Genomic DNA, 18,831 nt, shown 5'->3' with positions numbered 1-18,831 from the left:
AGAGAGGCGTGGCAATTAGCAGGAGGTGGGCAAAGAGGCGTGGCTATCTGTGGCAAGGCGGGGTCTGAAGAATCAGCCCTCAGTTATAGGAGGGTCACAGAGGTAGACTCTACAAGTTCCCTTTCCATTGTAGGGTATTTCATCTCAGTTCTCTTCCTTTGAGTTCTGAGAGGCTCTTACCTCCCAGGTCTCTGGTACTTTCTAGAGACAACCCCTGCCCCCACCAATTTACATAATTCCATTCATTCTGCTGGCCCTCAGAGCTTCTCTCCACCCCACCTCCATACATAATCTTGTTTCCCTTTTCCCCTCCCTGTCCCTTCTCTCATTCAGATCCCTCCTTCTCTCTGCCTCCTGTAATTGCTTCCTTCTCCTTCCCAAATGGGATTGAATCATCCTCACTTGGGCCCGTTTGTCTTGTTAACCGTCTTGAGTTCTGTGGATTAAATGCTAGGTATGCTGTACTTTTTTGGCTAATATCCACTTATTAGTGAGTACATACCGCGCATGTCCTTTTGGGTCTGAGTTACCTCACTCAGGATGATATTTTCTAGTTCTCTACTGCAAAACTCACAATGTCCTCGTTCTTAATAGCTGAAATAAGCTGTGGTTCCACTGTGTAAATGAACCACATTTTCTGCATCCATTCTTCCATTGTGGGAAATCTGGGTTGTTTCCAGCTTCTGACTATCAGAGATAAGGGTTCTGTGAACATATTGGGGATGTGCCCCTATGGTATGGTGGGGGATCTTTTGAGTATATGCCCAAGAGTGGTATAGCTGAGTCTTCAGGTTGATCTATTTCCAATTTTCAGAGGAACTTCCAGATTGACTTCCAAAGTGCTTGTACCAGTTTGCAATCCAACCAGCAATGGAGGAGAGTTTCTCTTTCTTCACATCCTTGCCAACATGTGCTGTCACCTGAGTTTTTGATCTTAGCCATTCTGTTTGGTGTAAGGTGAAGCCTCTGGGTCACTTTGATTTGCATTTTCCTGATGACTAAGAACTTTGAACAATTCTTTAGGTGCTTCTCATCCATTTTTGATTCCTCAGTTGAGAATTCTTGGTTTAGCTCTGCACCCCATTTTTTGATTGTGTTGTTTAGATTTTTTGGAGGTTAGCTTCTTGAGTTCTTTCTATATTTTGGATATTAGTCCCCAACAGATTTGAGGTTAGTGACGATTTTTTTCCCAATCTGTTCATTGTCAATTTTTCCTATTGACTATATCCTTTGCCTTACAGAAGCTTTTCAGTTTCAATGAGGTCCCATGTATCAATTCTTGTTCTTAGAACCTGAGTCATTGGAGTTCACTTTAGGAAAATTTTGCCCATGCCAATGAATTAGAGGCTCTTCTCCACTTTCTCTTCTACTAGATTTAGTATATCTAGTCTTATATTAAGGTCCTTGATCCACTTGGACTTGAACTTTGTGCAAGGTGACAAGTATGGATCTATTTTCATTTTTCTACATACAGACTACCAATTAGACCAGCACCATTTATTGAAGATGCTTTCTTTTCCCACTGAATGGTTTTGTTTTTTTGTCAAAGATCAAGTATGTGTAAGTGTCTGGTGTTAGTTCTGGATCTTCAATTCTATTTCATTGATTAACCTCTCTGTCTCTGTACCAATACCATGCAGTTTTTATCACCTTTCAGTTACTGAACACTCTCACTTGAAGAATTTTCTAAGGAGCCATTAAAATGTCCAAGCCCTCTGTGTTTCTTCTACCACAAACTTCTCTGCATTTCCATGCCCTAACAACTTAGATAGGCTGAAAACTCACCAGATTACCACATCCAGCTCTTTTTGTTCTTTCAACTTCTATGTCTCTTCCATTTACGCAGCAAGAAGTCAGGCTGGTGTCTCAATACTATGAGTTTCCAGTGTCACTCTGACTCTGGTTTCTTTCCATGCTTCCTTCTGCTGATATTTCACTGTCAATAGTAAGAAGGAACTGGACCATGTCTTCCACACTTCATTTAGACAGGGTCGTCACCTTTAACAAAGAGTCTGCCTCCTTGAATTTTTTTTTAAACCCTCTAGAAACAATCCATATTTCTAGGCTCCATCCCCCTTCCTCATTTCCCGAAACCAGCAACATTGTATCATATTTCCCTTCCTCCCGTTTTTATGTTTTGCAGGAAATGTAAAATTAATATTTATTACATTGATATATCTTACAGAATAAATGATAAAGTATTTTGGTTATCAAGTTAAGTTTTAATACTAATACTGTCAACTATTTAACTTTTACATATTCACATACCAACTCAAGGCATAAACAGTGTTTGGTAGTTAATGATATTACCAGAATGAATCAGGACTCTTATTTTTAATTTGTTGGGGAAACCACTCTGGTGTCTACGTTAAATTATTATAGCTACTGAATAGCAAAATGAAGTTCAAATACCAGATATGTGAGCCCAGAGTGCATTTTGTACTTTTCTAATGAAGAGCCTAGCTTTGCAGACCTATGCCATCAGACCGCCATCCTGAGGAGTCTAACCTCTCCAAACCTGTGGATTCAAGTGGGAGAAAACCAGCCTATAGTTCGCAAGTCTGTTTTCCAAAGTTCTCTGGGGAATCATAAATGCCACTCAGGAGTTAAGAGGAGGCCCAGACAACACTCCTGATTCTAGAGAGCAGTTCTCCGTCTGTGGGGTTGATATGTTTGACTTTATACAGAATGTCAGTAGAAAAATATTTATTACTAAAAATAAATTCTTAGAAACTAGATCTAAAATTCTAAAGTTGAGGGATTTTACAGGAGCCTTATTGTCTAATGGTGGTAGGTGAAGAAAGACTCAAATAGATCACATACTGGCTATTCCAGGTATGTGATGGGGGTAGGGGGCTCTCCCAGGGCTGCTCATGGTTTTGTTTTTTGTTATATATATATATTTTATTTTATTTTGTGTGAGTGAGCTTCATTGAAGACAGACTGTCAATGTAATATTCTTGGTAAATATAAGGTCAATGATCCTATTTCCGGTGCTACACTTTTTCTCTTCTGGTCCCAGGTTCTGCTGTGGGAGCCGTGGGTTACTGTCCAGACACAGCCAAATCTAACAAACACACCATACACAACCAATCTGGCAAACGGCCGAAATGGCATCAAGAAACCCAGGTCACAAAGATATGAATCTCTTAAAGGACATGTGCTTTGCCAAGAAGCAAAACAAGAAAGGACTGAAGAAGATGCAGGCCATCAATGCAAAGACAGTGAGTGTACCTGCAGAGGCCATCAAAGTCCTTGTGAAGCCTAAGGCCATCAAGTCCAAGATGCCAAAGGGCCCCAGTGATAAACTCAGCCATCTGCCTTTCATCCCTCACCCCATGCTTGGGAAGTAGATTTGAAGCTGTGGCCAAGGATCATAGGCTCCGTCAATCAAAGTCCAAGTTTCACACCAAGGCAGAGGCCAAAGCTCCAGCTAAGGCCCATGTTTCAGCTCCAACTCAGGTTCTCAAAGATGCCCAGCCCACAGTGAACGCCCCATACAAAATGCTCCTGCCAATGTGAAGACAGATGAACTTCTGTGATACACCCGTCTACACACTATTTGCAAATTACCAGTGTCCTATGCTGTTTTTACAAATAAACTTGAGGCAAGATTTTAGAAAAAAGACAATGCCAAATGGTGTTCTTGTTTCCTTCTGAATTTTACTTTAGGTAGCTCACAATTCCTATAAGCTTTCTTATTCTATATACGTTTGTCTGAGATAGCCCTTCCTTGTAAGTTTTGAAGGTGCCAGTGAAATTACTCAATGAGTCAAAAGAATTCCTAAACCGTTTTTATTTTGACCATATCTTTGCTATATATATTTATATAGGCTTAATATGTGTGTAAATGACTTAATGTCAATGAAGCTATTTTAACAGCCAAAATATTTGATTAATGTACATAAAAAGATACCAAATACTACTGAGTTTTCAATATTGAGGATGATAACTATTATAGTCTATATTTAAACTTATTTCATGAAAGGTAAAACCATGTTAAGATGTTTTATTTGGGGTTAACCACTGACTAAAGAATGAAATAAGAATAGGAATCACAAATAGTGAAAATATCTCTGCTTCATGAAACTCACATGCTACCTACTATTTTAAAATGGCTCCTGATAATAGTCTCTAATTTAAGTATGCCATTAGGACGCAAAGAAAACTTCAAGACTATTTCTGCCTCCCATGTATCCTGTAGTATGAAGCTACTTATTTTCCTAGCATTCTGTGCTATGTGTTCAATGCTTCCTTCTGTTATCAATTATATAAATGCTCAACTTACATTTGAACCCTCAATACTAGGTTCAGCAATAGGGTGCAGTTTTGCTTAAACTCACCAGTAGTTTATAAGAAATGCAATATAACACAATACACACCAAACTAGGTCACAGAAGAATAGGTGCATGTGCAGTGTTCACATCTCCTTGGCCCAAAGATGACTGGGAGCTTTATTTGTGAGGATTCTAAACTATCTGTATTAGGATGACTGCTCCCTTTCAGGTCCATTGATTAATCATCCCAGCCCTCATGCTAAGCTGTGAATGAAGAGGACAGCAATCAAAGCTTTTCGGTTTTGCTGTAGAAACCTGCCTCAGTTTCACAATCAAGTTCACTTGTTTTTGTTCGTTTTTTTTTTTTTTTTTTGACATTTGTGGATTTAGTTCTCATGGTTTTGACGATTGCCAAAAGAACTTGAAAGTTCAAGGCATGTAGCAATTTATCCTTTTACAAGGAGTAATTTTGACTCTTACGCTCTGGAGCATAATAAGCAAGAGAGAGTCACCGAGCAAGTGAGTAGGCTTGGGCTATCTCCAAACACCTACACTTCAGACTGGCTGTTATTGTTCTATACTTTTACTGCCTCGTAATAACTCTTCGGTGGTAAAAGCCATATTCTTGAAAAGAAAATCTTCTGCTGGTTCAGTGGTGAGAAAGAAAGAAAAATAACATGCCTGCGACATACATGGTTCTTAGCTAGAAAGTGAAGACGTTTGAAGAATGAAAACTTGTATTAGAAACGGCTAAATTACAGAGAAGGCAAAAAGTGATCCATTTCTTCCAGAAGCTCAGAGGAGAAAAAAAAAAAAAAAGAAAAATTGTAGAGATAAAGTACAGTGTGCTTGGGGAGTAGTGAAACGATTGTCCACGACTCTGTCATGGCAGACATCCCATTATGTGTTTGTCATAAGCAGTAGAGCTGTACAGCACACACACACACACACACACACACACACACACACACACACACACACACGAGAGAGAGAGAGAGAGAGAGAGAGAGAGAGAGAGAGAGAGAGAGAGAGAGAGAGAAAGAGAAAGAGAGACGATGCCTAATGTATACCATCACCTTTGGTTACTAATCACATACTTCAGTATTGGCTGACTAATTGTAACAAAGTTTCCACTCCACTACTAGGTATTCACAGAGAGTTCCTTGTGGACGGAGAAGGGGCTACAGAAGAACTATGCGTTTATGCTTTTCTCCTCACTACATTCCTAATTGCCTTAGAGGGAAAGCCCGCTTTTTAATAAGCAGAATTGGGAAATGTTCTCTCTGCTCACAACCTGTTTATCAAGGTTGTGAGCAGAGAGAAATAGGTTAGTGAGTGATACCTTTGTATGAAAAATAGCCCAAAGTACAGTGTAACACAAAGGTGAATTTGGAAGGAGCAGAAAGCCAGTGCATAGCCTACATTTCTACAGAGCAACTAGTGAGTCGTCAGATAAACAGGTAAATTAAGAAGTGTTCAAGGACCAACAAAAAGTACACGTGGAGGGACCCATGACTCCAGCAGCATATGTAGCAGAGGATGGCCTAGTTGGGAATCAATGGGAGAAGAGGCCTTTGCCCCAGTGTATGAGAATGTGAGGGCAGGGAGGCAGGAATAGGTGGGTGGGTGGGGGCACACTCTCATAGAAGCAGGAGGAGGGGGGATGGGATAGGCGATTTCTGGGGGGCGGGAATTGGGAAAGGGGATAACATTTGAAATGTAAATAAATAAAACATCCAATAAAAAATAAATAAATAAAAATAAAAACTAAACTAAAAAAAAAAGAAGAAGTAGTGTTTAAGGTATGGCAGCACTCTGGGTAAGTAAAAGGGGAAGGGACTTAGATGTAGAACATATGTTTAGAGTTAAAGAGAAATCTTTTCATAAAGTAAAGGTCTAAGAAAGCATGATTTAAAATCTGGAAAGACAGAAGTCAGAGCATTTTCTCTGACATCCTACAGACATGACTACCTCTTAGGGTCTTCTTGAGTTGCTTTCAAGTACATTCCTTGTTCAAATATGCCGACATATCATCTCTGCCTGTATGTCAGCATATTTTGTTTTCACTCTAATACATTTTGCTCGACTGCATTATAAGTAGAAGAATATAATACAATATGGGATTAATCTTATTTGAATATTTGAGCCACTTTTGTTGTTGAATGTGTACAAATGACACACACTCAGATACAGGACTGTTAAGAGTCTAAAGAATTCACTGAACAACTTTCGACAACAGTTATCTTCTTTGGAGAGAGGGGGAATGAAAGAGTTCTGGAGGTAATTCATCGGAGGATAGTCGAAAACTTTGGAAAAGTTCCCTTTGAGACAGAGAAGGTCTACTTTTCTTTGAAGGAAGTGAAATTTGTTGCAACAGTAGAAGGAAAATGAAAGTTCTATTAACTTTCAGAATACATGTTTGAGAGATGAAGCTAAATGTATAAGAACTATGAATGTGGAATCCAAATGAACAAAGAAAAATATAATAGCAACTCCAACTAATAGCCTTTTGTTTCCTACAGAAATCAAAACACGATGCCAGAGAGGCGGAGTAGCTTATAAATATGATAGCAGTATAGAAAATGGGGCAAAAAGCTTGTTTTTAGCTTAAAATGTAATTAACCAGGTGTTCTATAATTATTGACAACTGACGTTTTCAAGTCCCACCATAGAATTTTCACAAACTACATGCGTTACTGAGAAAATTAGCCATCTACATAGCAATGACATTAAAGGCATCATTTTGAAAAGCACCCCATAAAATAAACACTGCCTTGAAAACTGGGCGGTTGCTAGGAAATAGTGTGGAGCGCAATCCTTTCCAGTTATGTCTGATTTTTTCCATTTTATATCTTCCTCAATCATTAGGGCTTAACCCCTGCAGGAATTTACATGAGCATAGCTTTCATGCCTCTGCAAATATAAATTTTCCAGGGGTTTCATTCAGTCCTTAGAAGGCACTGGGCATCAGCACTAAGAAGTTTGGGCAGGGTCAGTTATTCTGGAAAAGGACAGCACTGGGCTTCTTGACCATATGGGGGTTTAATACAGCATAGAGGAAGATGGAACTCCGTTGAGTCCCTGTGGAAATTTATCTTTTCTTCTCTTTCAGTGGGATGAATCAAGGGAGAAAAGGCTTAAGGGTAAGCCAAATCAAGTGCTTTGAGTTATTTTAAGAAGAAGCAATTCAGTGCAATAGTTGCCAAACCAAAAATGCCTGGACAGCCTGCTCAAAGAGCCAGCAGCAGGAAGAGAGGACAGGATGCCAGAAACTCTAGCCAAGGAGCAAGGATGGAGCACAGCAGCTTCCCTCCTGTGCATTGGCATCTCAATGGTGCTGTTCACCAATTGGGTTGAGAATTCCAGAGGGGGTTCTTCCATCTGTGGGTTCCTAAGATTAACTTTTCATTCATTCTACTTAACCAGTAGAGGTGCCCACAAGACATGATTGGATGATACAAATAGGAATTGATTTAACTGAGAGAAACAATTCCTGGTGACATCTGGGATCTTCCTTCACTCAGTAGTAATAGTTATTGCATTTGTAGCACCCGAAGCATTGCCCCACTCTTCATCTTATGAAGTCTCTTGTCCCTCTGTGAGAGGGAACACATTTTCTGATCTGCAGATAAAACTAAGAAGTTTTGAGCTTTCCCATCTGTGTCAACAGGAGGAGGAAGAGCAAGAAGCTGAAAGTCTGAGGCAAGATGAGCTGAAGATGAGAACAAAGTTCCACTGCTAATTGATGCAGGAGGACACCACTTATAAGGCTAACAAACTGTGCTCCCATTAAAGAGCCTTGTGTGTAGAAATCTAGATAAAACAAAGTCGATGGGGAAAAAAAATCTTCCCATAGAAGATCTTCAATAGAGTGGGAAGAAATGCCATGAAAATGATCAGCCGAGAGTGGTGAAAATAAACTTGTAAAAGAAAATTTTAATGTCATCTAAATATACATGAAAAAGTCTGTGCCAGAGAATAGCCTTCACGTGCAGCCTCTTGCTGGGTGGCTTCAGATTCATTGTCATGGCTACTAGTGGGCTGAAATTTTAATTCTGCCAGCCTGTCATTGATGATAGAATTTTAATTTCTAGCATCTAAAACCAAGCTTCCTTCACCACAAATGAGATAGCAAATAAAAGGCTCCTTTATCCACATTTTCTCTGATTCTTTAAGAACCAAAGAAATATTTCTGGGTTAAGTATTTTGAGTCAATGCCACTATCATTTTAGGCATAAACTTACCAATGCATAATATTAACAACAACAACAAAAAGTATACTGTGTCTGATGTAGAGAATGCCATGGTCATCTATATAAGTAAATGTTAAGATGAGCCTCTTCTAGTCAGTCTCTGCACATGTGTGCAGACAACCAGACACCCCAGGAGAAAGTGAACCTGTTTCCAGGCCTTTGTTAGACAGAAAACTGTCAAGTGGTAGCAAAAGAAGGGAGTCTTTGATTGATGGATACACTCTCAAGTCCCATGATGGGTTGTACCTGAGATAGCGCCATTTCTCATTTCCTGATGCACACTTGCCTTCAGGGAAAGGGAAATGAGGATTCCTTTAACAACAGAACATTTTACTAGACCCTGGCAGCACAGTTGAAAGACATAGAATCCTGCTTCATACAGCCCACTCAGCCTCTGTGTCCAGTGACACTCAATAAGCAGGCGCCTGCAGTTCTGTCTGCCCACACTTAGTGTCATTGTGGACTTACAACTTACATCCCTGTCTCATACAACTTACATCCCTGTCTCATACAACTTACATCCCTGTCTCACACAGCTGGAGTTTTTCCACTATTCTCTGAACACATTCTAGTGAATGTGTATTCAAAGAACTGTAACCCTTAAAATATTTTACTGAGATCCTGCCCAGACACCCCTTTCACATTACACCTTTAAGAAGTCGAAAATGTATCCTACATTGCTAGGCATTCCTGAGTTTACTCTTGAGGGAATAGTTATAATTTGTATCTGACTCTCACTTTAATGCACTTGAGATCACTGTTCCAATAGAGAAAACAAAGCTTTCTATTTCTACATGGCTGAACTGTTCTTCTAGAAGCATCTTTGAAAAGTGCAGGTCGCTCCACCATTTGTCACCTGGGGTGTTGTGGCTGGAGCATTGGGTTGATTGTCACCCAGTTCTCTTGTACTTTGTGGATAGAGTGGGATTTTCCTAGCGAGGATAATCTCACTAGGTGAAGAGAAGAAGAAGAAGATCAAATCATCTGGCTGCTTCTAGTTACCTTTCTCATTCATGCATTGACACGATGGGGCATCGACTAGCTGGACTGGACGACTGTGTAGGGTAGCTGTCCTCCTTTCAGACTTACATGGTTGCGCCACCATGCTCTGCATTAACACAACGAGAGGTTTAAGTGCTAGCATTGAGAGGGGGTAGATCCTGAAACTGGAGAAGAGGAAAGAAAGTCTCTGTAGCAATTAGACTGGGCCTTAAAGGACACCAGACATTGTCTTCTTTCCCTAAATGCCATTCTACACTGCCCTTTTAAAACCCAGCTTACCCCTCTAAGATCCAGACAAGCTCTCTGCCACCTGGAAAGGCATTGCAGGAACTGTCCCAGCCCCTGTCTCTGTTTTCCCTCCACTCTGAACAAGAAGTCACTAGAAGTGTGCTAGCACTAACATCTTTACGTGAATTGCAGTTGTCCCCAGCATGATGAGCTAGCTCATCCAGACAGCTCTCAGCAATCCACATTCCTGATAGTCCCTAATGTGGCTCATAGCATAGGTCCCCAGGGGGGTTCTATGACAAATGAATAAATGGTTTCATCTGCCTTTCTCTGACCTGAGGTTTCACTTGCCTGCCCTTCTTCAAAGGCACAGTCCAAGAAATTGTTCCACCACTCCTAATATTTAGGGAAACACATAAAGAAGCTTTACTTTATATTCAGTGAAAATTAGACTCGGAGTATGGCTTTTTATTTTGCATGCTGGTTTGTTACACAATTATATATAACCCAGGAGAAAAACTCCAGTTAAAACCTTAAAGTTCTATTATTATGTAGCTCCTTGTGAGCAAGAAAGACTGAAGCTGGACTCCATCCTGATAACTGACCTTATTTTATTGTGGAACTTGAGTTTTAGTTTGATGGTTAGCCTCTGACATATAATGACCCAATCTTGTTTCCCTTAGATAAAGCAGCCAATAGAAAGGTATTATGCATGTTCTCAAATGGTTATAAGGGATTAGGCACAATCACTGACATCCCTTAGCTTAAATATATTCAAAGCTACTTCCCTATTGATAAGACTATAGATCATACTGTAAGATTAATTTATTTTAACTCCTCCAGGCCTAAATAAAATACTAGAACAAAATAGTGTAGTTTCTTTAATCATTTTAAGGCCTACAGGAAGTAAACAATTGCTTTGGCAGAAAGTTGTGATAATTCACAAAACGTTTTCTACAAATTGTAATTATTGGCAAAATTATACTAGAATAATGGAAATTGGGGATTGTAATCAGGACATAAAACAGAAATAAAAATTCATTCATTATTTATTTATCATTTTAAAGTTAGTCTTAACCTATCAAGTCATCTATCCATCCATCCATCCATCCATCCATCCATCCATCCATCACCTTTCCATACTAGTGTAAGCATATGGATATGTGTTGCCTTGGTGATCTGGGCAAACCTGCAATTCTTCACACCCTTTCAGCTTCAACTCGTTCTTTATCTATTATCACCACAGTCTATTACACCCTGGCTTTTGCCAGTTTTCTGTAGAACAGAGTCTCAGTTTAGAGAGTGTGTACTGCCTGTTAGTCCAATCTTTTGATACTAGAATGTATTGTACACACATGACCTAAGATGTCAGAGGAGTAAGTGACCATGGGGATACTTTTAGAAGAAAAACAAACACATGGAAATACAGTGGGGGAGGACCGTGGAGTAAAATTTAAGGAGGCACAAGCATGAAATGGGGCAAGAGGAACATGAGTGGGCTGATCCAACTCTTAACGTTTGGCCTCGATAATGCCCAACCTTAGACAGCCAAGGTTTGGAATGGCAGAAAATTGAGGCTTGAGGAAGTAGGAAGGTTAGGATGATATATTATATAGAACTAGAGAACTTATATTTGGACTATTTTCCAGAAAGACTCAAAGTCACTTCATCCAGGCATCTGGGAGTATACTGGTGAGAGAACTATACCATCTCAGAGACTCACAGTGGTTACTCCCCTTCACTTCAAAGTCTAAAGAAATACATGCTACTGTGGTAGGAGCCAACCATACCCATGAGCAGAAGGTATATGGAATTTTATTACCATAGGTAACGGTGACATCATTATCATAACAAGGCCTGTCTGTAGACATCTGGTGTTCTTAGAAGCAATATTATAGAAAAAGTGACAATCATTTTACGATTTTTGAACAAGAATCCTCAGGCAGAACTGTCCTCTCAAATGCTGTTTTGAAATGAATCAGTATCCTTCACTCTGAATCCAATTCTCAATTCGTTCATAGCTCTATGGACTTACGGCAAAGCTGAGATGACGTGAAAGATTTCCATTATCCTGCTCTGCATTTGTAATAATATACTACATGGAGTCTGTAAGGGTGATTAGATATAAGGTGTGACACCAGAGGAATGGGAAGGGATCACAGGTAGTGAATATGTGAGGGGATCTAATATCAGGAGATCCAAAATGTGATCACTGCTCCTTCATTAAAATGCAGATGGATGGAAGCGGGACAAAAAAAAAAAAGTACTTCTATTCCAATCTCATTTCCATTACGTCCTTATACCAATCTTGGAGTTATTTTTTCTGGTCCCAAAGTACTTAGCTGGGCTCTCTGTGACTATTAGATATCTGAATATTTACTTTATAGTAGTGATTTGTTAAAATTACAGAGAAATATCCATAATTTGGGTTCCTAACACCAGTGAGCCAGTGAACCAAGAAAAGAAATGCTGTGTTAGGGGAGTACCTTTCCTTGGACATCACTGCAACAGAATTGATATCACAGGGAACAAGCAGAGGAAGTATACAGAGAACCAAAGAGATGCAGTAGGGTTTTATTCCTTCCTTGTCTGGTGATAATGCTGAGTGTATTAAGGCTACTACCATCAATGCACCAGAGTACTTCCTGCCAAGTTATACAACTAATGTGTCAAATTTTAAATGTCAGGAATGCAAGACATCATGGTGGTCTTCCCTCCCCCCACCTCGGGTCCATTCTTCATAATCATTTTCAGCCTACCTCTGAAATAATACTTCCTTCATAATCTCCACCCTTAATACTTGAGGTCTAACCAACCCCCAATTTTTATAGTGGTATCATCTTACTTGTCTCTACCTTAATTTAATCAGTGGCATTGCAATCCTAGCTAGGTTTATTCTCCCTGAATCTACCTATTGAAAAAGTTTTTAAGTGGCCCACCTTGACACAGTGAGTGACTGTAAGATTTATTTCTTGGAAGTGTCAACATGACACTATCACTCTCTGCTTTCAATGAATCATTAGCTCTCAGCTGTTTAGCCTTAAGTTTGTTTTCTCATGCAAGTTCTGGCTCTCACGTACCTTTAGAAATCTATCCTCACCAATGATTCTTCATAAACCCTACTTCTGTATGAACTTGGGCGATGTATTACAGTGTCAATTATAAAGAACCAAAAGCCAAACAAATGTATGTTCCAGTCACAGCCTTCTGGTCCATACTCATGTTGAGAGCTTAGGCTAAGTCCTTGTCACCTGACACTAAGGTTAATTTATTATTGTAAAATAGAATATAATTAATACCTACCCTAAAAATTTCCAAGAAGGGGAAATACAATCATAGCTACAAAGTACTTGGTAATGTCTGATACCCAGTCGAAGAGAAACATGTACTATTTTATCCATCTCCTATTCTTCAACATATACCACATCATCCAGAATATAAGAGTTTCTGAATCCCAGCTTGCCTGTTGGGCAGGATGCCATTTTAATTGATTTTGGTAAACTAGTTTCACCATATTGCCCTAGCTCCAAACGGGTGGATTGTGTGTTTCACTAACATCCTATCTCTTTGCATATCATCTATGAATCCTCCTTTGGTCTTTCCCATCCCAATATATTCTCTATTGTATTTGAACTTTTCTAAAGGCTTGTGTATCATTTCCCAGGGGAACCAAAGTGGCCATCGTAATGTAGAGTAACACAAAATTAGGAAGTTATTTTACTTTGACCTTGTGGTAATGGTATAGACTTCACAGGCATATTGTTTTAAGTTCAAGCTAAATTTTCATTTGCAAGCGTAACCAAATTAGAGATTGCTTCGGGGTTGGAGATGGTGGCTTTTGTCCACTTCCTTCAGTTGTAAAGTCCCATCTGGTAAAGACCTGTGAAGGCCCTATGCAATGCTGCCCCCAACCCCCAGTCTCTGTGAATTTATGTTTGAGTTCATCCTGTTGGTTCAGAAGGTTATTTTCTTGTTTTCTTGCAGCAATTACACTATCTCACACTATCTCAGCCTTCTCTTCTGCTGGCTACTCAACTGCAGGAGAATGTCCCACTTCTAATCTAACCACCTCAGAACTCTGGCAGACGAGGATGGAATCATAAGACCTGGCAAGGCTTCATTTCATTGCCTTTTCCCCAAGAAGTACGCCATGTAAAATAAAGTGAATGTTTATTCACATCCTAATATTTATTTTGTTTTCTATTCTTTTGCCATCAGCCATCATCCTTTTCTAATTAATTTTGAAGTATGAATGCATACAGTCTTCGATTTTTTCTTCTCTTATGACTGTTCTAGTTTTAGCTCTTTTCTAGATGAAGAGACTCCTAATAACCCAGGATCCTTGTCTTAAATTGTGCTTACAGCAGCATCTACCACAGGTATTTGGCAAAACTTAATATTATTTTTTTTTAGTCAAAGAAGCCAATTTAGCTCTAATCCAGCATGATTTTTTCATCACCTTTAGGCTAGAATTTACCATCAGTTGTATTATCCTCTTTACATTTCTTCTGAATAACTTCTTAGCTAGGAGGGCAGATAAGTCTTAGACTCCTGTCAAGCTGGGTGTTGCCTGGAGCCAATGCCATGTTATATCATCTTGTCAGACTTTTGAAAGCCAATAGGGAAAATGATTATCTTAAAAGCTAAATTTATACATAAAGTAGGGGCAAAAAGGTGAAAAGGCATGGACAATTGTCAAAATGGTGCTTGAAAAACAAGAAACAAAGCCTGAATAAAGATATTATAAATTTATCAAGATAGTGTAATAATAGAAAACAACATTATACGGAAGGGTAAGAAATGCTTTAGCAAGAAGGAAACAGGGAGGCTGAGTGCTGGATAAGAGTGGAACACATGCTTGATGCTCAGATGACTTATGAACAGGTCTCCCAGAGTAGAGTCCAGGAAACCAAAACTTAATAGTAGATGTAGTATTCTAACATGGTCCTATGCTTACATCACAAATGAAGAGTGGTTGATCTCTAAGCTGAATAAAGATATATTTACCAAGTCACATAACCTACTTGTGTTCCTGCAGAGTCTTCAAGATTGCACAGAAGCGGCCAAGAATGATGCCAAAGGCTCAAAGTAATGGAAGTTGAAATAAAATGCATGGTCATCATGATTAGAGGCATAAAGTAAAAGCAGAGGTACAGAGATAGGAATAGTGGTATCAGGGACACAGTGTGGCGCTAGATGAGACAGCTGAAGCCAGTAAGGACAGATTGTACCTTGTAGATCATGGTGATGAGTGATCTTTCAGAATTTAATTGGACACTAGGACAGAATAGCAGAGAAGGGGAGAGAGAATTCTAAGAACCGCATAGACTTTTTACTTGATTAAAAAAAAATCTGAAATTGACAGCTATCTAAATAAATTTTGGTACTATCTTTAACCAACTGGTATGCCCCCATCTCCTAATTTCCCTGAAACCAAGACCTAAGCTAATTTGACTATAAATACTCTTTGAGCCAATATCATTGTTTCAGGGAAGATCACATGATATGAGTTGATCAAAGTAGGCCATATATCCATGTGTGTGTAGGGTTCCTGTATTATTTACTGCTGCTGAAAAATGCAGAGGGGGTGGACTTATGAAAAATGGAAGGAGGAGGGTTGTAAACAAAGAAGGAAGGAAGGGATGGAAGAATAATGGAGAAATGAAAAAGAGCAAGAAGGAAACACAAGGAATGAAAGAATAAGAGGGATAAACATTCAAGGCACTGAATTAAATTACACTGACTGTACATCTGAATTGAGCCCACAGAGAAAAATATAATACATGATGCAATAAATAACACCATTATTTCTTCTAAGTTTATATTTTAGGTATGCTTTTTGATATTTTTATATATTATGATCAAGTTATAGACTTTTGGAAAATAAAATTTCAAAGAGAACAAAATGTGACCCTCATGATCTTAAAACCCAAAAGTCCCTTCTGGATATACTTTGTTGTTTTTTATATTTGATTTTTTTCAGGGGAATTTACTATTTATTATTTTTATTCTTCTACACATACTCTCCTACCGAGTTGCATCCCAATCCACAGAGCTGTTTATCATATTTGTGATAAGATTACTATTTTTGTTCTCATCTTTTTTTTCATGTAACATGTAATTTTAGGAATAGTTTTATAGCCTTAAATCTAAGGCTTGATAGAAGGAAGATAGTCTTGAAGACCACCCCATTCAGGTGGTCAATTAGGAGTTTGCAGGGATTCTTTGCTAATGGTTTGCACTGTTGAGTCTGCAGTCACTGGCATGCATGGCCACAGTATAAGAGGGCCAGAAGGATGTATCAAGTGGCTGACCGACTGTATAGCTCTTCACACTGGTGCTCTGGAATCACTGGAGTGGGACGTTTGTGGAAGCAAAGGCATAAAAAGCCTAGCCTTTAATTGATAATGCTTCTGTGTTTCATGCCCAGAAGAGCCGTTTCTGCACAGTAAGTGGCATCCTTAATCCTTATTAAAGAACTTATATTCTTTGCCAGTGTTTTTTTGCTTCTATTCCTGAGTCTGCGTGATAACTCTACCATAAATGAATGACAAAAAACCTCTATAGATGTTCCATGCCAGGCACGATCTAAGCAACTGATATACATTAACACCATATTTTCATGATAATCATATATAGTAAGTAGGTCCTGTCATGATATAGCTCAATATTTTATTTTTCATTGAAGAAAACAGAAGGTAAATAGCTTGCCTGGTTTACAGCTAAGGTCTTATGTTCTTAACACTGTTACCTATCGAGCCTGTTACCCAGCACACAATTGAATTTTTCCTATATTACTACAAATTCATAACCAATAAATGCTATGCTCCATATATTGAAGTGGGATTTTCTGGATATGTCATGTGATGCAGACTCACATGGTGTTTTGCTGATAAAGATTCATGCAGTGTTTTGCTAAGGCAAGATCCATGGGAGGACCCATGATGTTTGGGGAGAGTTTAAATAGAACTCAACAGACAGTGATGGTACACTTGCATAGGTAGCTGTGCAGTGTTTCATTGGTCTCCTAACTTTGTCTTCACTCATCTTCACTTTTAGCAGAGAACATCTCCTGGCATCCCAGCTAGTCCTGCTGATTCATGTTGATTTGGTGGAGGTATGGCTGTTTCCCTTTTGTACCCCAACTCCTCCCAGAAACCCCCTTCAATACCTACAATATCTTTTTTGTTATATTCCTTAAAATGTATAAAATATTATAACAATAAAAATAAGTATTATAAAAGTTGCTTGATATAAAACAACAATCAATTTAACAGTCTTATGTTAAATTAAACAGTCTTATGTTGCTCATCGACAGCAATAGTGAAAAATACATTTTTTCTCAATATAAATTTTAAATAACTCCAAACATATTAACTGTATATTTCAAAATAATACATCACTACTAGTGTTTTCTTAAGTAGACATATATATAAAGTTATTTGTTTGTTTGTTTTGTATTTAGTAGAGTTTAAAATCTTGATTCTTACTGTGGTACAAGTCCAAAATAAGAATAAATTTTAGACATTGGATTTCATTATAATAAGGCTATACTTCAATGACCCTCACATCACCAAAGGATTTTACCTCCATCATAGCTAAGCTGAGAGTTGACAGTTCTGCTACACCAAGAAATGAATTGTAGGCACAATTTTTGTATACAGATTTCCTGCTATGGTCAAAGCTATTTGACTTGAGTGAGTGATGTTATTCTCAGCCCACAGAGAACAGGTTACATTCATTTAAGAAATGGTGTAGGTATTAAGATGGTCTATCCATAAAGTCATTCACCAACTGTTTCAATGAACAATGGTTCCGCTTGGAGGGTGGCACAGACATTAGGTGAGGGTAAGAATTTGGTTCATTAGCTGTGATAATTTGGAAAAGCATTCATCTCAGAGAAAGAGTAACTTATAAAGTCCACTTCTTCAAACTTGATGCAAGAGTTACAAACGTCAAGCAAAGTATTCAGTCTCACTTTATTATTCTCTTACAAGTCCCATCACAATTTAATTGTCTACATTACTTTGTGGTATATAAATACTTTGAAAATATGTAAGCTGTTCTGAAAACCATAGTATAGTATAAAACATTAAATTATACCACTAATAGAGAGGCTGAGATAGGAGAAGCAAGATCTCAAGACCATTATGTTGTACACAGCAAGACACTGTCACAAACAAGCTGAAAGTGTATATAGATTGTATAATGTTGGACCTCTTTCTCCAATTACCAAATTAGAGAGACCATTGGATGACAATCAACAAATTTCTAATTCCTCATGTTTTTCAATTTTAATTGATTAGGGTAGGTTGGTAATATTAATTTTCATATTAAGATATTAAGAAAAAGTAATTGTTACTTCCTGTTGTTTTTGTTGTAAGAGGTGGAATTAGGTTTGTGTAGATTTGTTGAAAGATTACTTTGTTGCTTCTTCTAGGGTGTAGTTTTGCTCCTTATGTTGATGTTTTTCATCTATTATCCTTCGTAGGGCTGGATTTGTGGAAAGATATTGTTTAAAATTGGTTTTGTCATGGAATATCTTGTTTTCTCCATGTATGGTAATTGAGAGTTTTGCTGGGTATAGTAGCCTGGGCTGGCATTTGTGTCTTGTAGGGTCTCTATGACATCTTCTCAGGATCTTCTGGCTTTCATAGTCTCTGGTGAGAAGTCTGGTGTAATTTTGATAGGCCTGCCTTTATATGTTACTTGACCTTTTTCCCTTACTGCTCTTAATATTCTTTCTTTGTTTAGTGCATTTGGTGTTTTGATTATTATGTGATGGGAAGAATTTCTTTTCTGGTCCAGTCTATTTGGAGTTCTGTAGGCTTCTTGTATGTTCATGGGCATCTTTTTCTTTAGGTTAGGGAAGTTTTCTTCTACAATTTTGCTGAAGATATTTACTGGCCCAATGCCTTGGGAGTCTTCACTCTCTTCTATACCTATTATCCTTAGGTTTGGTCTCTCATTGCATCCTGGATTTCCTGGATGTTCTGGCTTAGCAGCTTTTTGCTTTTTGCATTTTCTTTGACTGTTGTGTCAATGTTTTCTATGGTATCTTCAGCCCCTGA

At 38.5% G+C, this 18,831-nt stretch overlaps 1 protein-coding gene across 1 annotated transcript in view; it reads right to left on the bottom strand.

The window, feature by feature from the left end:
* Nucleotides 1-18,831, bottom strand: part of Kcnn2 (potassium calcium-activated channel subfamily N member 2) — a 405,119-nt gene that overhangs the window by 173,703 nt on the left and 212,585 nt on the right. The gene's annotated exons all lie outside the window — the stretch shown is intronic.

This window comes from Mastomys coucha, unplaced genomic scaffold (genome assembly GCF_008632895.1).
Source record: "Mastomys coucha isolate ucsf_1 unplaced genomic scaffold, UCSF_Mcou_1 pScaffold13, whole genome shotgun sequence".
Classification (NCBI taxonomy): Eukaryota; Metazoa; Chordata; class Mammalia; order Rodentia; family Muridae; genus Mastomys; species Mastomys coucha.
Note: the sequence above shows the minus strand (reverse complement) of the source record. Positions and strands in the feature narration are given on the sequence as shown.